General features: G+C 25.2%; 1 long non-coding RNA gene across 1 annotated transcript; it reads left to right on the top strand.

Moving 5' to 3' along the window:
* The first annotated feature begins 5578 nt into the window (after window positions 1–5578).
* LOC124940260 lies at window positions 5579–9321 on the top strand. The gene is made up of 2 exons (XR_007099451.1): window positions 5579–5990; window positions 9060–9321. It is a non-coding gene; the product is annotated as an uncharacterized LOC124940260 (long non-coding RNA).
* The last annotated feature ends 4826 nt before the right edge of the window (window positions 9322–14147 follow it).

The following is a 14147-nucleotide window of genomic DNA, read 5'->3' as shown; positions in this document are numbered from 1 at the left end:
ATACTTTCTCTAATCTTCTAGATGTTCTTTATTAAATTGATCTTGATATGAATGTCTATAATATGAAATTATATGTTTTTTCTATTTCAAACTCTGCCTTATTTGATTACATAACTTTTCTATTAGATTCATTTATTAACAGTTATATTGTTAGTATAGATTAAGAAAAGAGTAAGAACTAAAGAAGATAGATTTAAGGACATTCATTCATTCTTTTTATGCCTGCAAGGTGTTTGATATAATGCATGAATATTCATTTTTTTGTGCCTGCAAGGTATTTGATATAATGCATCTGAAGAGAATTAAACAGTTATATTGTTATTGGTATAGATTAAGAAAGAGTAAGAACTTAAAAAGATAGATTTAGGGACATTCATTCTTTTTATGCCTCTAAGGTGTTTGATATAATGCGTCTGAAGATTCATTTTTTTTTTGTGCCTGCAAGGTATTTGATATAATGCATCTGAAGAGAACTAAACCTACTTTTTATTTGTAGACAGTTATTGGAAACTATGAATATCTAGAACTGATATTATTTGTAGATCAAAAATCAATACTCCATTCTGATTATAAGAGAATATATATGTATTCATTTGTTTTGGACAATTTAATAAAATTTAATAAATTGTCCAAAACAAATGAATACATATATATTCTTTTATAATCATAAAAGAGTATTGATTTCTATATATTCTTTTATAATCATAAAAGAGTATTGATTTCTGATCTACAAATAATATCAGTTCCAGATATTCATAGTTTCAATAACTGTCTAGAAATAAAGTAGGTCCAGTTCTCTTCAGATTCATTATATCAAATACCTTGTAGGCAAAAAAAATGAATTTTCAGATGCATTATATCAAACACCTTGCAGGCATAAAAAGAATGAATGTCTCTAAATCTATCTTCTTAAGTTCTTACTATTTTCTTAATCTATACCAACAACAATATAACTGTCTACAAATAAAGTAGGTTCAATTCTCTTCAGATGCATTATATCAAATACCTTTTGCAGTCACAAAAAAATGAATATTCATGCATTATATCAAACACCTTGCAGGCATAAAAAGAATGAATGAATGTCCCTAAATCTATCTTCTTCAGTTCTTACTCTTTTATTAATCTATATCAACAATGTAACTGTTAACAAATGAATCTAACAGAAAAATTATGTAATCAAATAAGGCAGGGTTTGAAATAGAAAAAACATATAATTTCATATTATAGACATTCATATCAAGATCAATCTAATAAAAAACATCTAGAAGATTAGAGAAAGTAAAACTTACTTGATTGAGCGAAAATAAATATGATAGATCGGGAGATTGATAATCAATTAGCCATAATATAAACCTTTCTCCCTCCGACGCTTTCCTAAGCTCAATCAAGCCCAAATCTCCCGAACCTCCGCCGCTTGCTGATCTTGTTTCTACTTCTCTCTTTGCCTTTGACGAATTCTGTGCGCCGAGAGAGAAGAATGAGAAGAGAGAAAAAAGAGATAAATATAATGAAAGATAAACCTAATAATTCAATTTATATAGTAGGTAATTTTATTAAAATTCAAAGGGTAAAGAGGTCTTTTGCATTTTTATTTTTAAAGTTCCGTGTTTAATAATTTTTTGACTTTTAAAATAAGCTTCCTATTTTAGCTTATTATTTTTAACATGTTTCCACTTAAGACTATAAAAATAAGTGGTTATAAAGATGTGTTATCAAACAGGCTTATTTTAAATAAGTTCTTAATATATTAAATTAAGTGATAAGTTAAGGTATCAAACATTACCTTAGTATCTATCTCTTAATGATTGTTATGAACACATTTTGTAGAACACCACTAAATTTACATTAAAAAATTTCATTCTTTAACATTAAAAAGAACAAAACTTATAAAATTAATAAAAAAAAATTAAAATAATGTAAGTTTATGTTTATATTTATATAAGAATATTTAGTTCATACAAGTTTCTTTATCTATGTAATAAATATTCTTATATAAATAAAAAAAAATATTGTAAGTTCATGTATATATATTTTCTTTTAATATAAATATATATTATTTTATTATTAATTTTATATAAATATTTTCTTTCATTATATATATATAGGTAAGTTTTATATTTCTTATCTTTTTCAAAAACTAAACAGCATATATCTTACGAACCCTAATTTATTTATCTTTTATGGTTAAAGGGATGCAATGCTAACTGAAGATGGTCTCATTGGCCTTTTGTGTTAAATCTAACCTCTGACCGTTGCCAATTTCGAACTGGAGCTTATGGATTTCAAAAATAGTTAGTAAAAAATAGTTAGTAATATAGTATATGGTTGATTTTCAGACCTTATTAGTATAAGTCATATCCGTGAAGGTTGATTATGAATAAAAAAAATGTAAATAAATATTAGATCAAAGTAAAATTATATATATATATATATATATATATATATATATATATATATATATATATATATATATATATATATATATATATATATATATATATATATATATATATATATATATAACAAAGCTCCCTCCAAAATAATTCACATTTTTTCTTATTCTCTCTTCATTTATTTTTATTAATTAATTATTTTTCTTTCTCTTACCATATATATATACATTTTTTCATCAATTTTATTAATGAGTCTCACTATTTAATAAAAAAACGGGCTATAAAATAATAAATGTAAATAATTATGTAACTGTTTTGGTGAGATGAGATAGAGAAATGTTATTTGATTTTAAAATATTTATTTTTTAAATAAACTAAAATATATATAATCTGTTATTTTATTAAAAAAAAATATATAATTTATTTATAGGACAATTTGATAAAAATTTGTATTTATATAAAATTAATGATAAAATGTAATAACTCTTAATTTTAAATGTTGGAGGTGTATAACATGCATAGGACATTTATTTTTCTTATTCTCTTCATTTATCTTTATTAATTAATTGTTTTTTTCCTTAATATATATATTCATACTAATCATATAAAATATATTTTAAAAAAAATTGGCTATAAAATAATAAATGTAACCGACTAAAAAATTAAGTATAAAATTTATTTATGGGACAATATGATAAAAATTTGTATTTATATAAAACTAATGATAAAATTATATATATATATATATATATTAAATGTTTTTTTTCTTATCATATATATATTCACACTAATCATATAAAATATTATTAAAAAATGGGTTATAAAATATTAAATGTAACCGACTAAAAAATTAAGTATAAAATTTATTTATGGGACAATATAATAAAAATTTGTATTTATATAAAATTAATGATAAAATTATATATATATATATATTAATTAGGAGATAGAACCGTTTAATATTAATTTTTTAAATATTAAATAAACTAAAATATATATAATATGTTATTTTATTAAAAACAAGTATAAAATTTATTTATGGGACAATATGATACAAATTTGTATTTATATAAAATTAATGATAAATATATATAAATATATATATATATATATATATATATATATATATATATATATATATATATATATATATATATTAAGAGAGAACCGTTTAATATTAATTTTTTAAATATTAATTTTTAAATAAATTAAAATATTTATAATTTTTTATTTTATTAAAAAATATAAAAATTATGTGTAAGAATATATGAAATATATATAGAGAATGAGAAATATTATATATATATATATATATAAATATATAAATGAAGAAAAAGAAAATAAATAATTAATTAATTATTAGAGTTACAATATATATATAGGATGAAAAAGAAAATAAAAACATAAATTAATTAGGAAAATATATTATTAATATGAGAGAGGAATGAATATTTAATATTTAAGAAGGATATATATTATTATTATTATTATATCACAAATATTTATATAAAAAAATAAAAAAAATATTTAATATTAAATATAAGTTTATATAAAATTAATTAATAAAATGAATATATATAAGAGATATAATAATAAAAAATTAATAAAATAAAATAAAATTTAATTAGGAAAGTTAAATTAATAATTATAGTAAGAGGAATAAATTAATAATTATGTATAGGTAATTATTATATGAGAGAGAAATTCTTATAAAATATATGAACTAGGGTGATGTTTATTGGTTTTTAAAATTTTATTTTTTTAATAATTTTTTATTTTATTTTTTTTAAAAAAAATATTTATTTGTATGAGAATATGATTTTTTTTTTGTATTATTATAAAACAAGGTTTAAAAACCGTTCTGGTTACCGACCCGGTTGGACCGAATTTTAAATTCATTAAATTTAAGTTTTCTTTTCAGTGGGTCCACCAGAATTCCAAAGGTGAAGCAGCTCCTTCAAGACTTCATCGAATCGAATGTAGGCATATGTCTTGACCTGCTACTTTATTGGTGGTGTGATATCTTATTCATGAAGGGGCCATGATCAATAAGTTTGAGTTGATAAACTAAATCTAGTATTCTTAATACTTTTTATTATAGGTTTGACATTTTTTTTGATTTGTTACTTAGATTAACACATTTTCACTCTTTTTTTATTTTATTTTATTTTACATTGTATAGTTAATTGTTTAATAGGTTTTAAAATTAACAATGATCATCTCTATACATTTAATTAAGTTTAAATTATTTTATATATATTATATTGTTTTAAATGCTTAATTTATATATATTTTTATTGAAATAACTCTTTATACATAATTTTTTTTTTTAAATTACCACGTAAATATCTCAACTATTTAAAATATGTTATAAATATTTCAAAATCATCTCTATTAAACAATAGAAAGAGGTTAAAATGATATAATATATTAAAACATATTAAATATAACCGTAATAGGTTTGAATAGACAAATCTACACTAAAAACTTAGAGTGAGCATCACATTAGTGAAAATAAATATGATTTAATTTGAACACAAAATAACCTAAACCTTAAATATTATTAAATTTGGAACATTGAATAAAAAATGTTTATATATGAAATGAGATTCTTCATTTAGATTTAGATGAAGTAATTATTTCAAACAAAATAAAAATTTTAATAAAATAAAATTATAATTGTAACAGCTTGAAAATAAGTAAATTTATTTTATTTTTACGAATTTTAAATTATATTTTAATAAACGTTATTAATCTTTATTATAAATTAATGTAATTAATATATTATTATAAATCATAAAGAATTTTCTTTTATCGAATTTTAACAATTTTTAGAAGTAAAGAATGTTAAAATTTATTTGTGTAATTAATGAAGTCTGGACATGTTAAACCAATTAAGCCCGTCAAAATATGTTGTCTTATAGTTCTTTTCGATACTTAGTCATCAAGGCTAACAAATAATGATTAAGATTAAATTTTGATTATTATCCACGGTAAAAGAAAGTGATAAAATTGGGTAGGATTATTATCGGGCTTATGGGTAGGATAACTCGTGGGCTAAAGAGAGGTTTGTTTATTGGGCTGCTGCTTATGAGAAGTGAGAACCAACCGGTGGTATAGGTGAAAATACTGGAGATGGGCTGAGGGATGAGGGATGAGGACTGAGGACTGAGGACTTCGGACTTCGTATGGTTGTAAGTTACTTATTACTGGTAGAGAGAAGATTGGGGTGCCCTCTTTTGAACCCTAGAGAGAGATTGTGCAGTGAGTTCATCTTCTCTCTCTGGTGAGAGAGAGAGAGAGATAGAGGTTAATCGGATTCGTATCCATTGTTGTTAGGCGCTGCTGGATCTATGTATGTATGTATGTATCTCCTTCTTTCTTTTTCAAACATTCTTTTCAGATCTAGATTTCAAATTTCACTAATTTATTATCTGTTGTTGTTGATTATATAGTCTATCATATCTTTTCTTTTATAATGTTCCATGATTCTTTGATTTTTCTTTTACAGATTGAATGTTCCGTATTCATAAATCGGAAAAGATAGGTAGTTCAGCCATAGTTGTTAGGCCCTTCTGTTGCTGCTGCCTGCTACATGTATGTATCTTCCTTCAATCTTTCCAATTCTTTTACAACCCTTCTTTATCCAGATCTAGATTTCAAATTTCACAAATTTATTATCTGTGGTTGTTGGCGGCTTGGTTATAGTCTATTCTTTTATAATGTTCCATGATTCTTTGATTTTTCTTTTACATATTTAAGTTATTTGTTAAACATAAACTAAAGAGATAGTATACAATCTTCATACTTATTTTCATTTAAAAGTTCCTTTTTTATCAAATTGAAATAAAAGAAATCAAAAACAAATTGTCAACTCTGTGCAACTTTGTTTCAACAGACAAAAGAGAGAGACAAAACAAAAAGAGTGTTATGAATCAAGGCAGGAGTTGATTTAATCTTTCAACTACATCTTCTATTTTGGCTCTTTTATTAGCATCCGATTCAACACATTCTAGTGCCAACTTTGAAATATGTTGAGCTGTACTCATTTGACAACCTCTTTTCAACCAGGTTTTTTCTAGAACATGTTCATCACCACCAATTATTTCCAATTTTGCCACATCTGTAATATGATTGCTTTTTTCAAATCTCTCGTGATCTTTGATACCCAGCTTTTCTTCTTTCACCTGCATTAGGATTTGTAAAAGCACTACTCCAAAGCTATATACATCCGAATTTATATGATATCTTTGGCCTTTTCTACAACCTACAAGAAATATATTTTATTATTAAACTGTTATAGATCTTTTGATTAGAATTACAAAATTACAGATCTTACCTTGAATATAAAACTCAGCCGGAGCATAATTTTTGCTTTAGTATTTATCATTCCAGATCCTCCAAAATCTATTAATTTCACAGTTTTTTTCTGAATTTTTTAATCAAATAATGATTATTATATTAGTTTAAATTATATTTTTCCAATCTTATAAATATAAATGTATTAAAATTTACCTCGTCAAGTACTATATTTTCTGATTTTAGATCTCCGATGATGAAACCTTCTTTATTAATGATGGAAACTCCTTCAGCTATTCCTTTAATGATTTTTGCACAGGTCTCCCAACTGTTTTGAAATATTTCTACAAAAAAAATATAAATATTATTAATACAAATAATAATATTTAATAATAATATTTTTAAAAATACCATGTAAAGACTTCTCTAAACTCTTCTCCATCTTTTCTAATATGAGTATTCCTCTCTTCGCATCTCTGAAATAGCCGAGCAGTTTTATGACGTTCTCATGATCCCTTACAATGCTCAATACTTCCTTTTCAGTCTATTTTACATGGTAATAGTTAGTTTTTTTTATAATAAAAAACATTAATATATAAACAGAACTTCATTCTATTTCTCACCTTCCATTGATCTATATTTTCTTTTTTGTAACTTTTCATTATGGCTGGTTTGGAATTGAATCGGATTTCGTATATTTTTCCGTTTTTCCCATCAGAGTTGAGGCTGATTTTTTCTATCCAGTATTTTTCAAATTCATCTTCTGTGATTTCCACAATTTGTTCCTAATGAATAAAGACATAAATTATGTTTATTTATCTTTTACAATTTTACATAAGAATAAAATAAAACTAACCTCTTCGGATGTACAATTCTTTTTCTTTCCAGATGTGTTGGCAATTTCTTTCGTTTTCTTTTCGGATGATGTTGTGGCTAAATCCTTTTGGTGTTTTATCCCCCTTTTCTTTCCTTTCTTTGGCATATCTGTAAAATTATATTTTAATTTCATATTAATTAAAATAAATAAATAAACAAACTAATTCATTCCATATATAACAAGTTAATTTGAAATTCAAATACAAAAGTTTAATCTTTAATAAATTATCTCATGGTTGTTTTCTGATCAAAACTTAATAGCATAATTTAAAAAGTTATGATTATACTATTTCCTGAGATCAAGCTAGAATGAAGACATGTGGCTTCTACTTTGAGGTAGTTTTCTTGAAAAAAGTTGGAAATTTCTAGATTTTATGTCTTGTTGTTCTTGGTACATATTAGCTTATAATTTTATGTCTACACAAAAAGGTTAACTAACATATTTAATGTATTTAGTTTTTCTATTAGTTAATCTTATTCAGAAATGATTTTCATATGCTGTGTTAATCAAGTGGTAATTTCTACTCCTGTGTTAACCAAATGTCTGTCTAGGCCTACTCCTGTGTTAATGTATTTAATTTTCCTATTAGTTTATATTTCTCTGAAATGTTTATCCTTTGTGGTGTCAATAAAGTTGTAATTTATGCTCCTATGTTTTTAGTTTCTGTAAAAGCATATAAATCAAGCATGAATATTGTTTATAGTCTAATGCTAGCTGCACTTTAAACTGTCTTGCTCCTCTAGTCAATGTTTTTTTCTCCATCCTAGATTTGACTATTACATAAATCTAAGCATATTTAGTCTTTATTTGGTTTGGTGCTATATAATAAAAGTTGTTATTTCCGATTAGTCTTTCTTGAAAATCAAGCTATTTAGTGTAAAAAGTTATTAGTGTTCTAAATATATATTTTTAATTTTTCTAAATCAGCATGAATATACTGTGATGTATGATCTAAATCCTAGATTTTTGCTCCATTGTTTATAGATTGTAGTCTACTCACTTCAATCAAAAACCCAGTGGGTATTGTTAGGATTTTATTAGATCATTTCCTAAATGATTTTAGGTCCTGTTTCATGGGTACATATAATTTCTAAAATCATTGCCTCTATTTTTTGTGGCGTTGGATCTATATACAGACTATATTCAAGCTTCTTTTTGAATGTATCACATTAATCTATAATAAAATATTTGTAGGTGATGGGTTCAATGTTATGCCTTGTTGTAGCATATTTATAAAAAAAAATAAGGTCTTGAAGAGTACCATCAACTTGTAGGAGTTCAATGGGAAACAAATCAAAGTAGATTTTAGCTTACAACCAACCTACTACCACATTCATTCTAAAGAGACCAATCCTTTCATTTTAAAACCTTAGGTTTTTAAACTTATAATAGTTCAGTCTAGGTTACAGCTATTTTGCAGTAGTATTACCTTTGTATCCCTTAAAGCTATTTTGCAGTAAGATAATCATATACTTACAATGCCTTTGAAGACTGTTAACAGTTGAAGACGTACCTAATTCAAGACTCACACCCAGCGAAAGCTGCTTACAATGCCTTTCAACACCTCTGAACGTATACACCTAGCAAGAACATACAATGCACTCAACACCCATGTTTAGACTCTTAACTATATTGAAATTCTGATTCAGTCTGATTGGTGATTGGTTTTAATAGTTTGATAAACATTCTCTAATTAATGTAATAAACACAAAACCCTGTTACAACCATGCAATTAATATTAAACAATTCGTGCATTTCTCTAATAGAGCCCTTTACTTTTTAACGTCCGGTCCAGTTCCATTTTTCTTCCCTCCCAAACGCCTAGCTAGTTACTCCCATTCTCCATATAGAGGGTTAGTTAATTACCTTTATATATTAAAAGGCTAACCATCGTAGCCGACCTTTATGCATTCATTCTTTACTGCAGTACATTTTTTCTAATATATTAAAAAAGTTACACTTGTTAAAATTACTTTTTTTGCTTATCCAAAAGCATTATCTTGGTAGGATGGTAATTTATACCATATTAGAACAAAAATAGCCGACAGTTTTTAGACTCGCCTTCATGGTCAGTAGACAAATAAAATAATTGAATATATTTAAAATGCAAAATTCTAATAAATCAAATAATATCATGTAGACAAATTTAAATGTAATATCTAGAAAATATAATAATCAAAACAAAAATCTAAACAAAAATATCAACAATGCATTTTGATTTAAACTTAGTCTAAACATAAATTTATTAATATAATTAACTGAAATAAGAATGAAAGGTTAACTAGAATGAAAAACATGTGAAGATAAATTTTGTACTACTAGATATTCAAACAAACGACAAGAAAAAGGATGCAATTTCTCACCCGCAGAAAATATCTATTTTATTAAATCTATATTATCAATCATATTTTTTTAAAATAATTTAATATTAAATTAGAATATTATCTGTCCACACTAAACTTTTAAAATTGATTTTAAAATAAATAAGTAAATCAAATTACACATTTGATTAGGTATGAAGTTCAAATTTAAAATTCACTGCCTTTGAAATTAAATCAGTAGAAGAACGTTTAACACATAACTTTGGCCCGTCTTTCACGATGTATTGTGATGTATTGTGGCGTCGTTTTAGATATTTGTTTTGAGTTTTTGATTGTTGATGAGTCGCAACCTAGTTTGCTCATCCAAAAACTATGAAAGAAAATGTAGAGATTTAGTTTTTGGGTTCGATATTTAGTTATACGTGGAAAATAGTCTCAGCGCTATGTTCTCAAATGGATTGTCTCTACTTTAAATTTGTATTATATCATATTCATCCTATCTACAAGTGTCTAGGGCAATCCTCAATTCTAGTTGTCTAACCCAAATTCTAAGGAATTAATTCATCTTTAGTTCTTAAGTCGTGTTTCTATGTTAGGACATTTGACAAGATAAAAAAAATTACATATAAAAATAGAACACATACCTACAGGATGATCGAGTTGAATTTGAAGTAAAACCTGAAAATGTCGAGAAAATTCAAGTTAGCATAAGATTTTATGCAATGATCAACATGAAATATATATTTTTTTATTAGTGGATTTATATAATGAAAGTTATTTAAATTGCAAGTTGGAAAAATTGATTAAATAAAATAAAACAGTTAAAAAATAAAATGTTTTTGTTTAGAAAATTATTCAAATTAATATTTTGGATTTTCATAAAAATGGATTAAATCATTGCAATAAAGAAAATCAATTAAATGTAAAATTAGAAAAGAAACGGGGCCTTAATCCCATTGTCTTCCTCCTTCTCCTTCAGACAAAGAAAAACCAGAAGGTTATTCATTCATTCATGGATATTCCATTTGTTTTTACCGGTTCATGGACGGAGTCTCCATTCGACAAGAGAACACCTGCATTGATCATGGAATATATTTCCAGCATTGAAGATACCACGGAGATGCCTGCAGTGCATTGCTCCACCGGAGTTTGGTCGCCAAAATCCAACTTACTAATTCTACATCAATCAAATCAGTTCGAAACCAATTCCACTATCTTCCTCATCCAACATTTAATCTACAGCCTAAATCTACTTCGCCGGCAACTTCATCGGAAATTTCTTTTTCAAATCGGCCAAATATCATTTGTATCAGATTATTTCTTCATCAAATCGATCAAGGTTGATTGGTTGGTTCCAAAACCTTCCTATGATTTATAATATCTACAGGCTAAACCTAGATCATTCTTCTACATCAGCTTTTGAATCGAAAAAAACAGATTCTCATTTTTACGATTATTTTTCAAATCGTCTTTAAAGATTAACTAAACTATAATACACAATCGATTATAAACTATCCTAGAACACATTAGGATCATTTTCTTGTAATTTTTCTTGAGTAAGAGTTCAAGAAACTGAGAGTTTTTTCAAATCTTATTTGATCTAAGAAACAAACCCTAACTCAAATTAGTTCGTAGATTATTTCTATTTGATATATAGAACTAATACACATAATTAAATTGCATAATGTACAAGCAGAAAGGAAGATTCGAACTGAAGAACAAGTTTCGTTTATAACAAGAATTACTTACAGAATCACGGCGCTTACAGAGCAATGTCTCCGGCGAAGAAGAATGTGTTGGTTCAGTTTGAACCCTTTTCCGAGCTCTCTCTCGTCTCTATATTCGCATCCAGTTTATTACTAAATTCCAACAGTTTTTATAACTTTTTAAATTTAAGTGATGCTGTTGAATTCCAACAGAACTTTTCTTTTTTTCTTTTTTTTTTTTAATTCTTTTTTATGAACACGAGTTATAGCTATTACAAGTAGGTTAAAATGGCTTTTCCCAGTAAAAAACAAAAAATAGGTTAAAATGATAAAATTATGTCAAACAGTCCCCTATACTACAATTTCACCTATACATACACACAATACAAAGGAAAATAGAGAAAAATCTTGTGAGGCACTTTATATTTTTTTTCTAAAATATTTAGAGGCTTCAAATAATTAAAACAACGTAATTATTTAAACTTAAAAGATCAAGCTCAAATGGAAGAGAAAGAAACGAACACTTAATGGATATCTGCATCCAACTAATCCTATTATCACGCCATAACAAGAAAATAACTAATTAAAAACACGAATTAAACTACGTACTCTTCAGTAATATTTATAGACACAGAACAGACTCATCATTAATTCTTTTGCCAAATCGAAACAAAGCTCTCCAAAAAGACTCTTTCCCTTGCCTAAACCGCATCTGGATCAACCGACAGACAGCGTCGGACGGACTTAATTAGTGAAGCTAAATTAAGGGACAACCCGATAATCGGCCGGCTTCTAATTGATTCGATGATTCGAAACATACTAACAAAGGAGTGTCAATTTCTCTTCAAATGTTCACCGGGATCAAGCGAACAGTACTTAACTTTACGTACGGTAAAAAATGGGTAGTAAAGTCTTTACCCATTTCTTACATTCACAAACTAATTAAAGCATCAATGGATTGATTCACGAGATCATATTCATCATACATAACCATATATATATATATATATATATATATATATATATATAACTCGTCGGAAAATTGAGCCTAAGAGTAAGTAAGAACTTCCTTCAAAAATATAAAATATAACTTATTATTTGAATAAAAAACTATATGAATAGAAATGATTTAAAGAGAGATATGAGAGCCTAAGGCGTAACGTAGGGAGTCCCTCTACTTTTATTTATACGAGTTCATTCAAAATGAGATATTCTTATTTTAGATTACAATAATTTATAAGATAAATTAAATTATAATATCATTATCTGAATTTCGTTCGAAAAAATATGTGGGGGCAGTTTGGGAGATTAATATCATTCTTCTTACAGAGATCCGTGCCCCCGTTAATTATTTGATTCCTATTCTCTTTATTTTTTCTTTTTTCATTTGTTTTTTTTTATAATATCATGTTTGTTATCATGCTTTTAAATAAATTCTATTTTTAATTTATATGAACCTTTTAAAATAAAAAATAATAATTTATTAACTAAATATTACTATAAAACAACTCACTAGCTATTAGTGTTTTTTTATTGTTAAATTATTAATTAATTTAAATAATTCTATTTAACTGTGAAATATTAATATATTATATTTATTTTGTCAACACGTATATATGAATAAGGCTTAGTTCAACATTGAAATTGTAAGTTAATGGATGAGGATGACAAGTTTGAAAGACAGATTATATTATTATCAACCACTTTAATGTTAGTTAATTTAAATGAACGTTTCATTTTCTCCAATTTACAAAATTAAATTAAACATATAGAAATTTGTATAAAAAATATAAAACACTCTAATGAGAATAAAAATAAAATTTGAAAGAGAAAATGACAAAAAAAAATAATAAAATCTGTATTTTCTCTCCCTTTCACTATTTATCATTTTTTCAATTAAACACATAATCTCTCACTCATTCCCTCTCTTAAATCCCTCCTCTATAACTCCTCATATTTTATCTCATATATATATTATTTTTCATTATTTATTTTTATCTCTCTATATATATAATATTTTCAAAATCTCACATACAAAATAATAAATATATATGCATACAATTATAAATTTAAATTAATAATCACATGTTTTTTAAACTATAGATCGAATCCTAACTAATACGAAAATAACAATTATGGTAGACATGTATGGTTTTGGACAATTCAATTACACTCATGTTTTCCAAAGGGAAGACTTCGTCCAATGTTGATAGGCTATTGAGCTTTAAGAATAATGATCCATAGTGTCTAAACTAATTATTAGTTTTGATTACTCCAACTTAAAAAGGTATGAAATATATATATATTTCTATAATTTTATCTTTTTTAAATAAATCAACAATCATATGGTCTATTGGTCAAAATTATATATTTCGTATTTTAGACTAAGTTGCTGCCACTTAAATTCAAATGCAAAGTTCCATGTTTTTTATCTTTTTCAAATTATCACGTGTTATCAATTATATTGGTTCAGATTTTTAAAAGCTTTTTGTTTTGTAGTCATTTATGGAAGGAAAAGTTAAATTGTAAAAAATTATTTAGATGTATTGAT

This window comes from Impatiens glandulifera, chromosome 5, assembly GCF_907164915.1.
Source record: "Impatiens glandulifera chromosome 5, dImpGla2.1, whole genome shotgun sequence".
NCBI lineage: Eukaryota > Viridiplantae > Streptophyta > Magnoliopsida > Ericales > Balsaminaceae > Impatiens > Impatiens glandulifera.
This window is presented reverse-complemented; position numbering and strand designations above follow the sequence as displayed.